This window comes from Artemia sp. Qi Xiang Cuo, chromosome 14 (genome assembly GCF_049724085.1).
Source record: "Artemia sp. Qi Xiang Cuo chromosome 14, ASM4972408v1, whole genome shotgun sequence".
NCBI classification, from domain to species: Eukaryota; Metazoa; Arthropoda; class Branchiopoda; order Anostraca; family Artemiidae; genus Artemia; species Artemia sp. Qi Xiang Cuo.
This window is the reverse complement of record NC_142807.1, coordinates 43,424,113-43,439,305: the sequence shown is the minus strand read 5'-3', so window position 1 is coordinate 43,439,305 and position 15,193 is coordinate 43,424,113. Positions and strand designations below refer to the sequence as shown.

General features: G+C 35.5%; 1 protein-coding gene across 3 annotated transcripts in view; it reads left to right on the top strand.

The window, feature by feature from the left end:
* Positions 1-15,193, top strand: part of LOC148944499 (uncharacterized) — a 457,232-nt gene that overhangs the window by 360,441 nt on the left and 81,598 nt on the right. The window contains exon 3 of one of the 3 annotated variants that reach the window (XR_016142881.1): positions 10,871-10,982. The exons of 1 other annotated variant lie outside the window; for it this stretch is intronic. The gene's annotated coding sequence lies outside the window, so the exon portion shown is untranslated. One more of the 3 variants, XM_089100629.1, reaches the window with a different exon arrangement.

Below are 15,193 nucleotides of genomic sequence, written 5' to 3'. Positions count from 1 at the left end.
TTGGCCTTTCGTAGACAGTTGCATCACTATCGCTAGCGTTACTACTTTCTATGTCCGAACAAGAGTCTCTATCACTTGAAGGGGATCATATGTAGGCCAGACAAGGAATAGAATCCCTTTTTGAACTATCAACTCCGGTCGGTTGCTGACCATTTGCCCATTCTGCAGCCTCCACGACCTTTTTTTTATCAAAATCATAAGAAAAAATCTGGTTGTCTATGTATATTTTTGTACCACGCAATTTCAATTCTCTGTTTTCACTTATAGCTTGGGTTATCAGGGGTCTTAATGCTTTTCGGGCCTCCCTTTCCTCTGGTGTATAGTCTGGGGTGACTGAAATCCCATTTCCTTTAAACAGTTTAGCATTACGTAGGACAGCATCACGAGTCATTTTGGTCATGAATTTAACAAGGATAGGGCGGGGGTTCGAGGGTCCTCTCAGTCGAAGAGCATCTCGTATTTCATTTTTTGATAGTGAAAGGTTGGGCACAGAATTGTTAATACATACTATAATGTCCTCACTTAGTTTAGAGTTCGGATTATTCGGATGCGGCATCCCATAGAACATAAAATAGTGTTACTATCGCTAGTGTTACTACTTTCTATGTCCGAACAAGAGTCTCGATCACTTGAAGGGGATCGTATGTAGGCCCGACGAGGAATAGAATCCCTTTTTGAACTATCAACTCCGGTCGGTTGCTGACCATTTGCAGATTCAGTAGCCTCCAAGACCTTTTTTTTTATAGAAATCATAAGAAAAAATATGGTTGTGTATTTAAGTTTTTGTGCCACGCAATATCAATGCTCTGTTTTCACTTTTAGCTTGGGTTATCAGGGGTCTTAATGCTTTTCGGGCCTCCCGTTCCTCTGGTGTATAGTCTGGGGTGACTGAAATCCCATTTCCTTTAAACAGTTTAGCATTACGTAGGACAGCATCACGAGTCATTTTGGTCATGAATTTAACAAGGATAGGGCGGGGGTTCGAGGGTCCTCTCAGTCGAAGAGCATCTCGTATTTCATTTTTTGATAGTGAAAGGTTGGGCACAGAATTGTTAATACATACTATAATGTCCTCACTTAGTTTAGAGTTCGGATTATTCGGATGCGGCATCCCATAGAACATAAAATTGGTTTGTTTTAGCTCCTTTTCCAATCTAAAATTTCTCTTACATGACTCCTTAAAGTCACTCTTAATTTCTGCGATTTCTTTGGATGTCTTTACTTGATTTATGGCAAAGTCCTGGAACTTAGATTCTATCCCAGCCAAAATTGATTGTGCATTTTGAATGCTTTTCGTGAGATGTGGAATATTTGACACTGCTTTTTTCATTTCCCCTAAAGTCTGGGCAATGTCCTGATCTCTCATCATAACTATCAAAAGACATAAAACGAAAACTTACTCGCAAGGTTTTTATAAGGTTTTAATGAAAGTTTTGTCGTAAAAACCTGAAAAAGATGTCATTTGATTGGAAACTGAAAGGATTAGCGCCCATTTTAATAGTCGAAAGCGAATGGAGAGCAACTAACCCCCCTCTCATGCCCACAATTTCCCCAAACACATTCAATCAAAGTTTAGAGATAGCCATTTTGTTCAAAGTAGTTGAAAGTTCTGTAAATTATGTATTTGAGGATAACAAACCCCCCAAAGCTCCCAGGATAAAGGATGTAAGTTATGCCCTGGGGGCATATAATGTTTTTATTGATAGCGTTGTCGTAGAAATTTACAAAGGGGCTCATTCAAACACATCCAATCAAATTTTTAGATAGCCATTTTGTTCAATTTATTTGAAAGGTCCGGAAATTATGTCTTTGAGGATGACACCCCACAGCCCTCATGCCGAGGGTTGTAAGTTTTTCCCTGGGGGCATATAGGTTTTTTTAGTTTTTTTTTAGTGATTGGAGGGCAACTAACACCCTCTCACGCCCAACATTTCCCCAAACACATCCAATAAAAATTTGGATATAGCCATTTTGTTCAACGTGGTTAAAAGTTCTGGAAATTAGGTCTTTCAGGATGACATCCCCCCCACAGCCCTCAGGGCAAGGGTTGTAAGTTATGTCCTGGAGGCATATAAGGTTTTATAGAAAGTTCCGTCGTAAAAACTTCAAAAAGGGCTCATTCGATTGGAAATTCAGAGGGCTAGTGCCCTTTTTAATAGTCAAAAGTGGTTGGAGGGCAACTAACCCCCCTATCACACCCACCTTTTCCCCAAACACGTACAATCAAAATTTTAAGATAGCCATTTTGTTTAACGTTTTTGAAAGTTCTGGAAATTAGGTCTTTCAGGATGGCAACCCCCTAGCCCTCAGAGTAAGGGTTGTAAGTTAACAACCCCCCCCCCCCCCCCAGAGCCTCAGGACACTCCCCCACAGTCATCAGGGCAAGGGTCATAAGTGATGTCCTGGGGGCATAAATGCCATAGAAACTTGAAAAAGGGCTCATTCGATTGGAAATTCAAAGGGCTAGTGCCCTTTTTAACAGTCGAAAGTGATTTGAGGGCAACTAACCCCCCTCTCATGCCAACCTTTTCCCCAAACACATCCAATCAAAATTTTTAGATATCCATTTTGTTCAATGTAGTTGACCCCCACACACAGCCCTCAGGGCAAGTGTTGTAAGTTATGCCCGGGGGGGGCATGTAAGGTTTTATAGAAAGTGATGTTGCAGAAACTTCAAAAAGTGCTCATTCGATTGGAAATTCAAAGGGCTAGTTACCTTTTTAATAGTTGAAAGTGATTGGAGGGCAACTAACCCCCTTCTCACGCCCACTATTTCCCCAAACCCATCCAATAAAAATTTGGATATAGCCATTTTGTTCGACGTAGTTGAAAGTTCTGGAAATTAGGTCTTTCAGGATGACAATCCCTTCACAGCCCTTATGGCAAGGGTTGTAAGTTATGCCCTGGGGTCATATAAGGTTTTTATAGAAAGTCTTGTCGTAGAAATTCCAAAAAGGGCTTGTTCGAATGGAAATTGAAAGGGTTTGTGCCCTTTGTAATAGTTGAAAGTGATTGGAAGGCTTGACATTTTTATAGTAAAGATCGATGTGGGTACAATGTATCTTTTTTTATATATAATTTGCACTTTACTGAAAAAAAATACAATTGAATGTGCACTGACAGTTTAATATACATATATTGATATTTATTAATCAAAATTTTAATATTATTTGAATTATTAAAGGTATAAAAGTAAAAACATTCATATTTTTTCAGTAAAGTGCAAATTATGTTCATCCCTTGGGAAGGCATAGGGGTTTTGAGCCCTACTCATGTTAATTTCTGCTCGTTTCGGGTTTGACTCGATTATTTATTGTAATTTCTGTTCGTTTTGGGTTTCATTTATTTATTGATGTTGATTTGTTGTAGTTTCATGCTTGGTAGATTATTTGATTTTATTTTGCTCATTTTTGGTTTAATGGAGTTCTTTACTTTTCTTTGAAAAACTTATTTTATGGAAAAATTTTTATTAATTAATAAATAATAAAATATTAGAGCCGTATGGCCTTTACTATAGACAACACTAATGCGTTGCCTCTGATATTTCATTAGGACTAACCTAACTTCACTTCTCGAGTGTGTACCATTATGTACACAAGTACCCCATTTTTAACCATGTTTTTACAAGGGACTGCTAGTATACTGTACTGTTTTAATATTAATAGAAAAAAAACGATAGTAAAACTCAAAATAAGCGAACCTCAGCCCACACAGAATTCACATTAGCTAAACTCAACCTTATTAAAATAAGATTTTTTTTCAATTGAAAGTAAGGAGCAACATTAAAACTAAAGAACAATATAAATTATTTTTATATGAGGGAGGTTACCCCTTCCTCAACCCTCGCTAGTTACGCTAAAGTTTGTTAGTGCTTTAAAAAAGTTTCTTATTCCAAGTAAACGACCCTTGTGTCTCAGGAGTCGTTCTTAAAGGATTGGGGGGACAGGGTTGTGGAAGGGACAGCCCTCCTAACATACAAAATAATTTCTGTTCATTTTAAGTTTTAACATTGCTCCTGTTGAAAAAACATCTTATTTTTATATTTCCGAGTGTTTTTCAAATCACGCTGAGAAATCCAACTCCCCTTCACCACGAAAAATCCCCCAGAGAAATGAGAGAAATGCACTTCTGCTTAAGTTTTTTCCTCCTCCCCATACCATTCCCTCTTCGTTTAAGATTCACACGGGACGCTCTCCTGGAAAATTTTCATTGCTCTCATTTGAATTTTTATTCATTTATTTTCTGATCATTTTAGGATTTTATGCTGGGGATTCTCCCCCTCTATGGTCCCTGAAATCTCCCAAGGTAATTTCCCTCTCGAAAAATTACCGTATGTAAACAATGGGCTAACTGCATTACTTGCAGTTCTGCCCCCCCCCTCACCTGTTTAAAATCTCCCCTGGAAGACACCCCCTGGAAACTTTCCTTCCGAAGAAAATTTTCCCTGTTGGAAATTACAACCTGCAAAATTCCACCCGAAAAATTTACGTTTATTTCTAAATAACAAATACTACATGTAAAAAACAGTACATTGCATAACTTAAATCCCTTCCTCCTGGGGCTTTAAGAGGTCATATCATCCCTAGAAGTATAATTATCGGGCTTTTCAACTATGCTGGAAAAAATGGCTATCTCAATTTTTAATCAGATGCCATTGGGGAACAGGAGCGTAAGAGGGGGGCTAGTTGCTCTCCAATGTTTTGGTCGCTTAAAAGAGCACTAGAACTTTTAATTTATGTTCAAATGAGCTTTCTTCCAATCTTTTGGGACCATTTCTTCTATACTATCGCCCCTGGGAAAAAAACTAACAAATAAACGCGCAGCTGTGATCTTTCGACTTACAAAAAAAAATACAAAATTCCTTTTTTTTGTAGAGCGGAGCTTGAAACCCCTACAACAGGGCTCTCTTATATGCTGAAGCTGATGTTGGGATCTTTATTAAGGTCGCTTGACTTTGGAGTTTTTTCTACTCTTTTTCAAAAATCTGGCAATACTCTTTAGGCTCATAACTTTTAATGGGTAACATTAAACTTAATATTTTTTTTTTATTTTTGACATCAGCATAAAAAGCCAATTCTTTTGATGTAGGATTATTTGTATTATTTGTATCATTATCATATATTTGTATTATTATTATCAAAATCCCTTTTTTTAAGAGTTTCGGTTACTATTGGGCCGAGTCGCTCCTTAAATACAGTTTGTTACCACGAACTGTCTGATACACCCTATGTAAACTCAATCCAGAGCTCATACCGGAGAAACTCAAACCAACTAGAATCCAACTAGAGCCACATTCAATCTGTTCAAATTTCAGCCATAAGAATGTTCTGTGTGCATAAAATTGAACATAAGTGAGTTGAATTTTGCGAAAAACCGTATGTTTGTCTTCGAAGAAGGAGATGTTGTTCTTATTCCAGTTGCAAATTGGCACAAAAAACCTAGTAGCCATAATTAGCAAAGTCTGCATTATAGAAGAGACACATTGTATGTACGGATTCCTCCAATAATAGCCAGCGTTGAACTTTACTGTCAATGGAGGTACCACCACATTATTTTCTGCTTCAAAAATAAAATTATTGTAGGGAGTGCTTACAGCATAGGATGTCAGTGACACTTAATAGTCATGTACATACATAGTCGTTTCTTGAAGGGAAAACCTACAATAAAAACAGTAAGAAAAGTCGAAATTCTGATATTTGGGGGCAGGGACGACCTTGAATCCTTCTATCGTGCAAATCTGCAGATAGTGCGACAAGCAATCTTTAGTTGAAGTACTGCATCATCCATATGCAGGTACTTTGGAGGAACAACACAACTCACAGAGTCTCAGAACTAAGAAGAGATTGAATAAGTAAAAAAGTTCTAGACATTAAGGTAATGAAATAAAGAACAATAAGGTCCTCAGGGTAATTGCACTTTTATTACTACATTAGAAGTTTTAAGAAGACGCAAAGTTTCTGTTCAGACGAGAAACACACAACTCCTCTAATAGAATTACGGAAAACGTTAGGATTTAAACTTGATTAATTTAAAAAGCAAAGTTTTTCTGAGGGAATTAAAGAGCGAAGCTGAAACTTAAAACGGACACTGCTTTCTCAGGACAATGTTTCCTCTTTAAGTATTTTTTTTTATTTCACTATAATTCGTTAAAAATTGGACAGAAATAATTACATCAAACCAATGTTGTTTCTTGATCTCTCAATGGTCGTATTGTCTGGAGCTGAATTCTGCGAGTCTTCTCGTTTAGCCCCTATCCTTCATTTCCCCAGCAAGGAAGATTTTCTCATAGATTCTATTTTGCATTAGAGGTCCATACATTCGCTTTAATATTTTTATGAGTTCTTTAAATGTATGACTTGGATATTATTTTTTAGCGATAGTGATGCAAATTCACTAGGCTTTTTATTTTTGTTTGTAGGTCTCTGGTTTTGATAAACTAATTGGACTTTGAAGAATAGGAAGAGCACAGATCAGTAACCACAAATTCAGTTTCTGGTATCTGGTTACTGATTTCTGGCTACTGATTCCTGGTTACTGGCTTCTGGTTTCTGGTTACCTTTGCAGTTCCATTGAAAACAACTATAGGTCACCTTTCAAGAGCTTATTCTGTGTAGTACGATGTAAATACTGAAATGAGAACGGAATTCTAACTTGATTGTGTTAATGCAAGTTATTTGTATTTTCCGTGATCATATCCTCCAATGTTGGTTTTGGCTACTCCGAAAATGTTGAACTATTGGCCTACTTCGTGTATTTTATGCTTGTAAAATTAAAAGAAAACTAATATAGTTGAGGAGCAATGAAAATATTCTTTTTTTAACGTCCTTGAAATTAACTTGATCTGTAGCAAATAGTTAGTTTTCTACCATCTTGTACCAGCTGATTTTCGAAAATGTTATTATTATTTTATTAAGAAGCAAAATTTGGCGTTAATAGTCGTTCAATGTCACGAATCACCTTCTTCTTTTTTATTAATACTTTTCATCCAGGTTACCAAACTGACTCGATATATCAAAATATAAACTTTTCAGCTAAGTATGTTTCCAAAAAGTAAACCAAACCACGTGCTTATCACCCTATAATGGTTGGTAAATAATTCATTTCTTCCTAAGATGCTCAAAGAATTTAGAAGGGATATACTCACAATCTTTGTAGTTGGAGCCATAGCTGTGACAGATACTTCGTTAGGATGAAACATTGAATACTTCAAGTGATATTGAGCGTGAAATTCCTTTATTGTTTTCCAATCTATACAGATAGAAAAAATCATAATTTTTGTTTCCGAAACTCAATAGTGTCGATAGAAAAGTAGTATGGTATCCGATAAATTTGTCATTCTTTGCATGCAATTTCTAGAAAAAAAGGTAAGCTGTATAAAAACTTGCCTGACTACGTTGAGATTTCAAGAAATTTTAAAAGCCTCGTGTCATAGTTTCCAGGCTAACATTTATGTTTTAATGTAAAGTTTTAACCTAGTCGTTACTGACAATACTATTCAAACGAGACATCAGTTACGTTCATTAAGCAATAAACATTGATAAGAGTTAAAAAAAAAACTCAAAATACTTTTCTCATGAAAGCAAAGAATGGTGTAAAACCCCAAAACCTGCAGATTTATGTTCATAACATCAAAGGGCTTGTCACCTTCTAAACCCTTTGCCCTCTAACATTTAGTTTGCGAATACAGAAAGCAATACACTATGGATTAGTTTAGCTATTAAATAAAATTAAAGAATTTTTTTTAATTAGAGTAAAGGGTGCTACTAAAAGTAAAGAGTGCATGTCATCCAAAAGCGCTGGGAATGTGAAGGTTCTTAGAAAGATGAAACGTTTTTTCCCATGCTTAGACTCGTGTGTTTCTCCCTTGCTTACACGAGCTCAGGATTATTTTTTACAAACAATATATAATAATTAATAAATAGTTACATGTATCTGACAGAGAGACAAGCTCGTTACGAACAGATAAAAATACAAAAATTATAAATAAAATAAACGGATCATCAGTCAAAATAAAGGTTTTTATTTTGTCCTTGGAACTTTTATCTTTATATTTTTACTCTTTATTTACTTTTGTGTACTGAGGACAGCCGAGGAAAGGTCTTTCTTTTCGCTTCCTATTCTATATGAAAAATTTTTATCCTTCTTTTTTTTCACTAGCTGGAAATCTCCTCGTTGTTTCTTCTTCACAATTTGTTTCATATTGTGAATTATCGCCATTAATTGCTAAGACATAAATTATCAATTATGGATAAATAATCTTATAATGTTAATTAATTTTTTAATAAATTTACAATAACGTTTTTGGCATAGCAAATTATGATGAAAATTCTAGATTTCCTTTGTGGTTGGAGACCGAACGATGGAATAATAAGCTACTACTTTTTTTCTGAATAAATCTAGGATATAATTTGCTAATTCACACAGCCTTTACAATTGAAAAAAAAAAATGATCAGCTCCTCCTTCTCTAATCCTTTCTCTAACAATTCACACGAGGACAAGAAAAACCTATCGCCAAAGATTCAAAGATTGCTGCAGTAAGAAGGACGCAAGAGGGTATGCCGCCTCCCCTAAGCCCACAAATTCGTGGGAAACTATCTCAGCCACCAAATTACTGAGCCGACACTAAACTTTAGGGGCAAAGGAAAAAAACGGTCTTCATCAAACAGTTCGTGGTAATCAACTATAAGTAAGGAGCGACCCGGCTCAATAGTAACCGAAACTCTAAACAACGAAATTTTGATACCAATAGATACATCAAAATAATCGGGTTATTATGCTGATTTTAAATATATAAGTTTCATCAAGTTTAGTGTTACCCGTCAAAAGTTACGAGCCTGAAAATTATTGCGTTATTTTAGAAAAAAGGGAGAAACACCCCCTAAAAGTGATAGAATCTTAATGAAAATTAAACCCTCAGATTCAGCGTATTAGAAAACCCTACTGTAGATGTTTCAAGCTCCTATCTGCAAAAATGTGGAATTTTTGCATTTTTTTTTGCCAGAAGACGAATGCGTGTTTATTTGTTTGTTTGTTGTTTTTTTTTTCCCAGGGGTGGTCATATCGATCCAGTGGTCCTAGTGTGAGAGGGCACATTCGAACGGAAATTAAAAGTTCTAGTGCCTTTTTGTAAGTGATCAAAAAGATTGGAGGGGAACTAACCCCCGCCCCTTTTATCCAAAATCGTCCGATCAAAATTTTGAGATAGCCATGTCTTTGAGCATGACTTAATCCCCTACAGTTCCCGGCGGAAGGGCTGCAAGTTATGAACTTTGCCCATTGTTTACATATAGTATTGGTTATTGGGAAGTATTAAATAAAAAAAAACACAAGTTTTTTCAACTGAAAGTTAGGATCAACATTAAAACTTAAAATGAACAGAAAATGATACGTATATAAGGGGGGTTGCCTTTCCTAAATAGCTCACTCTTACACTGAAGTTTTTTAACTTTTAAAAGAGGTTATTATTCTAAATAAGCAGCCTTTGCAATAAAATTTTGGGAAACTAGCACTTTATTGAAAACCCGGGTTGCTCAAGTTTTCTAGAGAATTATGTCTGTATGCTAAAAGTCATCGATGTCATGATTGGCGAAAGACTATTGAGAGACGTTCAAATTAGTCTTTTATCTTCTGGAGGCTACTCATAGAATTCTCGGATCTCAAGAGGATATCCTGCTGTTTTTAGATGGGTTTTGTGTTTTCAGTAAAGCGATAGTTTTTAGCATTCTACAAGTATTGGAAAATATCATGACCTAGTCTATTTAAACAATTTTTGTAGTTTTATCTTGCGTAATCAACGAAGAAATAATTTTGTTAATTTCAAGTTTCAACTTCGCTCTTTTTTTCAGTAAGAATAGTTTAGTTGTTTAAACTAATAAGGGAAAAACTGACTAGCATCAAAATCAAATCTCGAGTAAAAACAAGTCACTGCAACAAAACACACTGAAGGCACAGACAGATTTTGAAGACTTCAGATAAAATGAAGAAGACGGTCACAGATTTATAGACCAAACACTTGGGATTTTTAAGTTACATCAATCCATAGAAAATGACATGCTTCTAGTTACTACCAAACATCATGAAAATGACACAGAATATGATTTTTACTCTTTTTATTGTCGTTTTGGTGTTGTTGTTTTCTTTAAGAATTGACAAAGACAAATTTTCTGGCATTTTCTCGATGCATCGTTTCTCAATACTCGTAAAAAGGAATTTATTCAAATATATATTTAAGACCATTTAAAGCTTAACGTCTAAAAGAGGAGGTCGTTATGCTGCAGAGAGTATTAAATTCAGCTGAAGACGAATTTTTCAATTGATATGCTCCTGTTCAGTCTTCTGAAGAGATTATTATTTCCATCCAAAGTTATTAAGTAGATTTTCATTTTATGAAATATTGTTAAAGTGTTTCGGAGTCGCAAAAAGTTGGAGCTCCACGGTAAGTCAATCGATGAAATTTTCATCATGAAAACGTGGAGATTTTTTTATGAAACTAGCCACATACGACTTGTTGGCTTTGGCGTGGCTTCTCTGACATATAGCCCGTCTACTGTGTTTTCCAGACATACGAAAAACAGGATTTGAATCCCGCTAACTTACCAGCATTTGCACTAGTGCTGATATAGTAGTTCGAGCGTTTGAGTAGTTCGAGTAGTTCGATTATGCGACTTTTTGAACTTATTAATAGTGATTAACATATTATGCTATAATTTTTGTTTTTACCATTTTTGAACTTACCAACTTTAATAGTTCTGGAGATCCTCAGCTTCTCCGAGGATTTCGCTTTTAACTGTTTTTTTTTTGTGAAATTCACTCACTCAGAGCATTTACTGTTTCTGCCGCGTTTAGGGCTGAAACAAGCATTTTCTCTAGCTCCAGTTCCTAAGGAGTAAGAAACCTGCGGCTGCTCATCGGATGAGGGCGCCTTGCCAGCTGTCTCTTCTAGTGCCGGAGATCCTTTTTCCCTAGTTCCTGACAGTTTTAAATCTTTAAGTATGTGGAAAAGATACACGAGTCATTTGATTTGTGGATTAAACTTGCTCATCAGGTTTGTTTCACGATTTCGTTTTATTTGTCTGTATTTGTTTTAGTAATCCTAGAAAGTTTTCTATAAAAAAAATCAGTATTGATGTTCTATTTTGGAGGAACTAAGCTTTGAACAAAACCATTTTTTGTTGAAAGGTATTTTTCATTCATTACTGTAAACATAATGCTGAAAAATCCCAGCTTGAAAGTGACAATAGTTATGCTTCAAAAAACATTACATGATTGTATATCTGAAACGAATGACGTAAGTGATATCTAGCGATATCTAGTGAAATGAGTGATATCTCCCTCGCTTACTCCTGCATTCATGCTTTTGGGTTTTATGCTTTAATGTTAGTTTTTTCCTAACCTTAAAACAACAAATCTCTCTTGATTTTATGTTTTATTCAGTGCTAAAATGAAATAATAAAACCTCTGAAATATAAGAATATTTTATTATAAATCTTTCAAAGACAATTGAACTTATAACATAAATGTCCACACTAGAAACCAATCTCGCACTGAGCCTCTTTCTGATCGCTGCCCTGATATTTTAACTCCTTCTGTCCTCCTCTCAACTGCTTCGGAGGTACATAATTCTGGAATGGATTTATGAATGAATTGTGTGCTGGTAATAGAAATTTGCTATAAAGAATCAGCCATCAATGAAATTTGAACCCACTACCGCCTACATACAGGCCAGGTGCTCTGCTAATGACCTATTATAGCTTGATTTCAAACATCTTATCCTGGCCCTACTAGAAACCCCGCCAACAGATTCTTAATTACACATTTTTTTCTAATGTAACTTTGCAGCACATATCATGGTATAATTTGTGTCTATTTTTCTCTTTGTTGCAGTGCATATGTTATGATACGACATATTCGATACTAAAGCAACATGATTAAGAAAAGGATAACAAAATGAAATAACAGACACACACAAAAGAAACAACAACAAAACGGCAACTACTTCCTCATCATAACCACTTGTATCTTTTACAAATATTTTTCCTTATACTACAAAGTATGTTTTGGTGTATTTATTTTTAGTTGTCTTCTTGTCACTAAAATATATACTGTAACTTGAATTTAACGGAAGATACTATGAGCAGCAAAGTTACATTGCAAAGAAATTGTGCCGGTGGAGTTCTGATCTTGGCCAAGTTGAGATGTCATAGCAACGTGCATTCGTTATAGCCCAGGTATGGGATGCTTGCTTAGTGTGCAGGAGGTCTTGTTTCTTAATTCTACCGGGGTAGATTTCTATGCCAATTTCCTCTTAATTTTATATAGGTATCAGGTTTATTGTATACTGGTACTATATAGACTGGGCTCAGTTATGCTTGCAAGTTGTGCAGCACTTGGTCTTAATGTCTTCGCGGCGAAAAAAAAAATCGTTTATGAAATTTGTTTCAGAATACAAGTTGCCTTGGCTCTAAAAGTACTTCATACTGCCTATCAACTTAATGTTCGTTCAGATTTGAATTAGACACATAACTGAATCTGGATATTTCTGAATTTGATGTTTTCTGAGCTTTTTGCTGTCAACTTAAAACAATATTGTTCCTCTTAGTTCATCAAACTAACTAACGCTACGTGATTTATGTACTGTCTTATGTCAGCCTGATCATTCAACATGAAAATTGCATTTAAGGTCACCTAGGCGATCGGCTCAACTTAAGCTCGCATTTTGCACTTAGCTGAAGCTCAGGCATAGGGGAGTTCACCTAAGTTTGAATATTCACAACTAAGGTGAGGTCAAACACCGTTTTCTTCATGTCACTACATCATTCTTCTGCTTTAATAGATGATCACAGGTTTGAGAAAAGCTCACGACAAGATTTTTTGTAGAAGGAACATTATTGTAGAAGGAATAAAATGCAAAATTGACTGGGGAATTGCAAAGGCTTCAAACCCCAGATATTTGGCGATTGTAATACTTCCAAAAATTGTGGATTTAGACATCAGCCTAAAAAGTTTTATCCCTTGAATAGAAGACAGAAAAAATTAAATAGGGCTTATAACCAAATGGCTTCTTTTTGTTAAATGCACTCACCCACTCTTGATGTCTGTCTGACTGCCTGTATGTTTCCCTCAATTGTTCGCCTGTGAGTCCAAGCGAATTTAGTCCCCCGTTTTGAATACAAGTCCAGTGGATATTGTCCGTCATGAGTCAGCCCAAAAATCTCGGTCATCCTCATTGCAATTCCAGTAGGCAAATTCACAGTAGGCAAAGCTCATACAATATGATCAATCTCACTTGCCTAATCGCCTGCAAGTCCTGTGGACAAGGTCAGTCATAAATATTAGAAAATATTTTATTTTGGGTCTCCGATTACTTTCAAATGACTCAAAGAACTGATAGACTATTTGAATTACCCTTACTCTATGTCTATCTACCTTAGTTCTACCCTGGGATGGATTCACAGTAGGCAAAGCTCATACAATGTGATCAATCTCAGTTGCCGAATCGTCTGCAAGTCCTGTGGACAAGGTCAGTCGTAAATATTAGAAAATATTTTAGTTTGGGTCTCCAATTATCTTCAAATGACTCAAAGAACTAATAGACTATTGGAATTACCCTTACTCTATGTCTATCTACCTTAGTTCTGCCCTGGGATGGATGATAAACAATCTATCAACAAGTGGAATTACATCATTTTTACACATTTCTGGGAACTTCGTTTCTTACTCAGACTATCTGTCTTGGATTTTTCTCCAATTAGCCATTGCTCTCAACTTTTTCATCACAGTCCACCAGGTTGATTCTAATTTTTCTCCTCCCCTGCCGTAATCTCTCCCTCTTTATTTCTTGATCGTTCACCTTCTTCTTTTTTCTTTCTATATACATTTTTTAACCTAAATTAGGGCCTTCCCTGGAAACATAAAAAATCGGTACTTGTATGATGTAGCCCCGACCTAATATTCTTCATGTAAGTAGAACATATTTCTCTGACGCTCAATCCCAATGAAATATACCTAAGTATGATAAAAATATAATACTTTAGATACAAATTTGGGGTATATATTTGTACATTAGGGGGGGGGGGGCGGATAAAGTATAGTGGATCTGATATATATATATATATATATATATATATATATATATATATATATATATATATATATATATATATATATATATATCAAATGTCATTGTAAGAGAGAGAGAGAGAGAGAGAGAGAGAGAGAGAAGAAAGGGATATCATTGATGATCTCGTGGATCTCCAACATGAACGGTACATCATTATTGCTCAGTAGGCTACATTGCTGCAAAGTAAAAATGTGGATGCACTTAATTTGAAATGTCGTACAGTATATAAATTATATTTATCAGGCCGAACAAACTTGGCAAAGATTTTAGGGGTTACTTTTTTTCTTTTAAAACCCAACTAGGTTTTCTGGGTGTTTGCAAGTCGACAACAGTTCAGAAACTAAATGCATGCATACCCCCCCCCCCCAATGAAATGCTGGCGAAATAATAAAGTTCGAAGCGCACATGTGAGGATCGCGACATTCCAAAATAATGTAACTGTTTAAAAGAACGCCTGAATAAAAAATTTACATTGAGAATGCCCATAATAAATAGCATTCATGCCTTTCTTGTTTATAAGCAAGTGTCTTAACAAAGTTCCTAATGAGAGACTTTTGGCATAGTCTAGCATTGTTAATTCATTCTGAAAGGAGTTCCTGGCGTTTCAGATAAAAGTTGCGAGGCAAATCACCAATGTGTTTTGTTTATTTGACTTCCTTTTCCATTTACGAATATGAAACAGACTTAGAAATAATATCAAACTTCTTGGAAATGCTTTTGTCGCTGGATACTCTGACGTAACCATAAATAATGACTTTGAAGTTACATCGAAACCTAAAAATGAAGAAAAAAAGTGAGTTTGAGTTTCCTGTGTCATATAGATAAAAAATATTAAATTAAAGAGGCTTCTTAAATAGGCATAATGTAGACAAATTTAAAAGTGGGCTTTCAACATTATTTTTTGTTGATTGTTGGCTAAATTATTAGTCATCACAAAAAAAAACAACAATAATAACACATAGTTTCACTAATAACATCAATTATAGCAGGCAGACAATATGACAATAATCAAAAACAACATTTGGCCGACCACACTAAAAGTAAGCCTAATTTTTACCAGTTACCAACCCTCC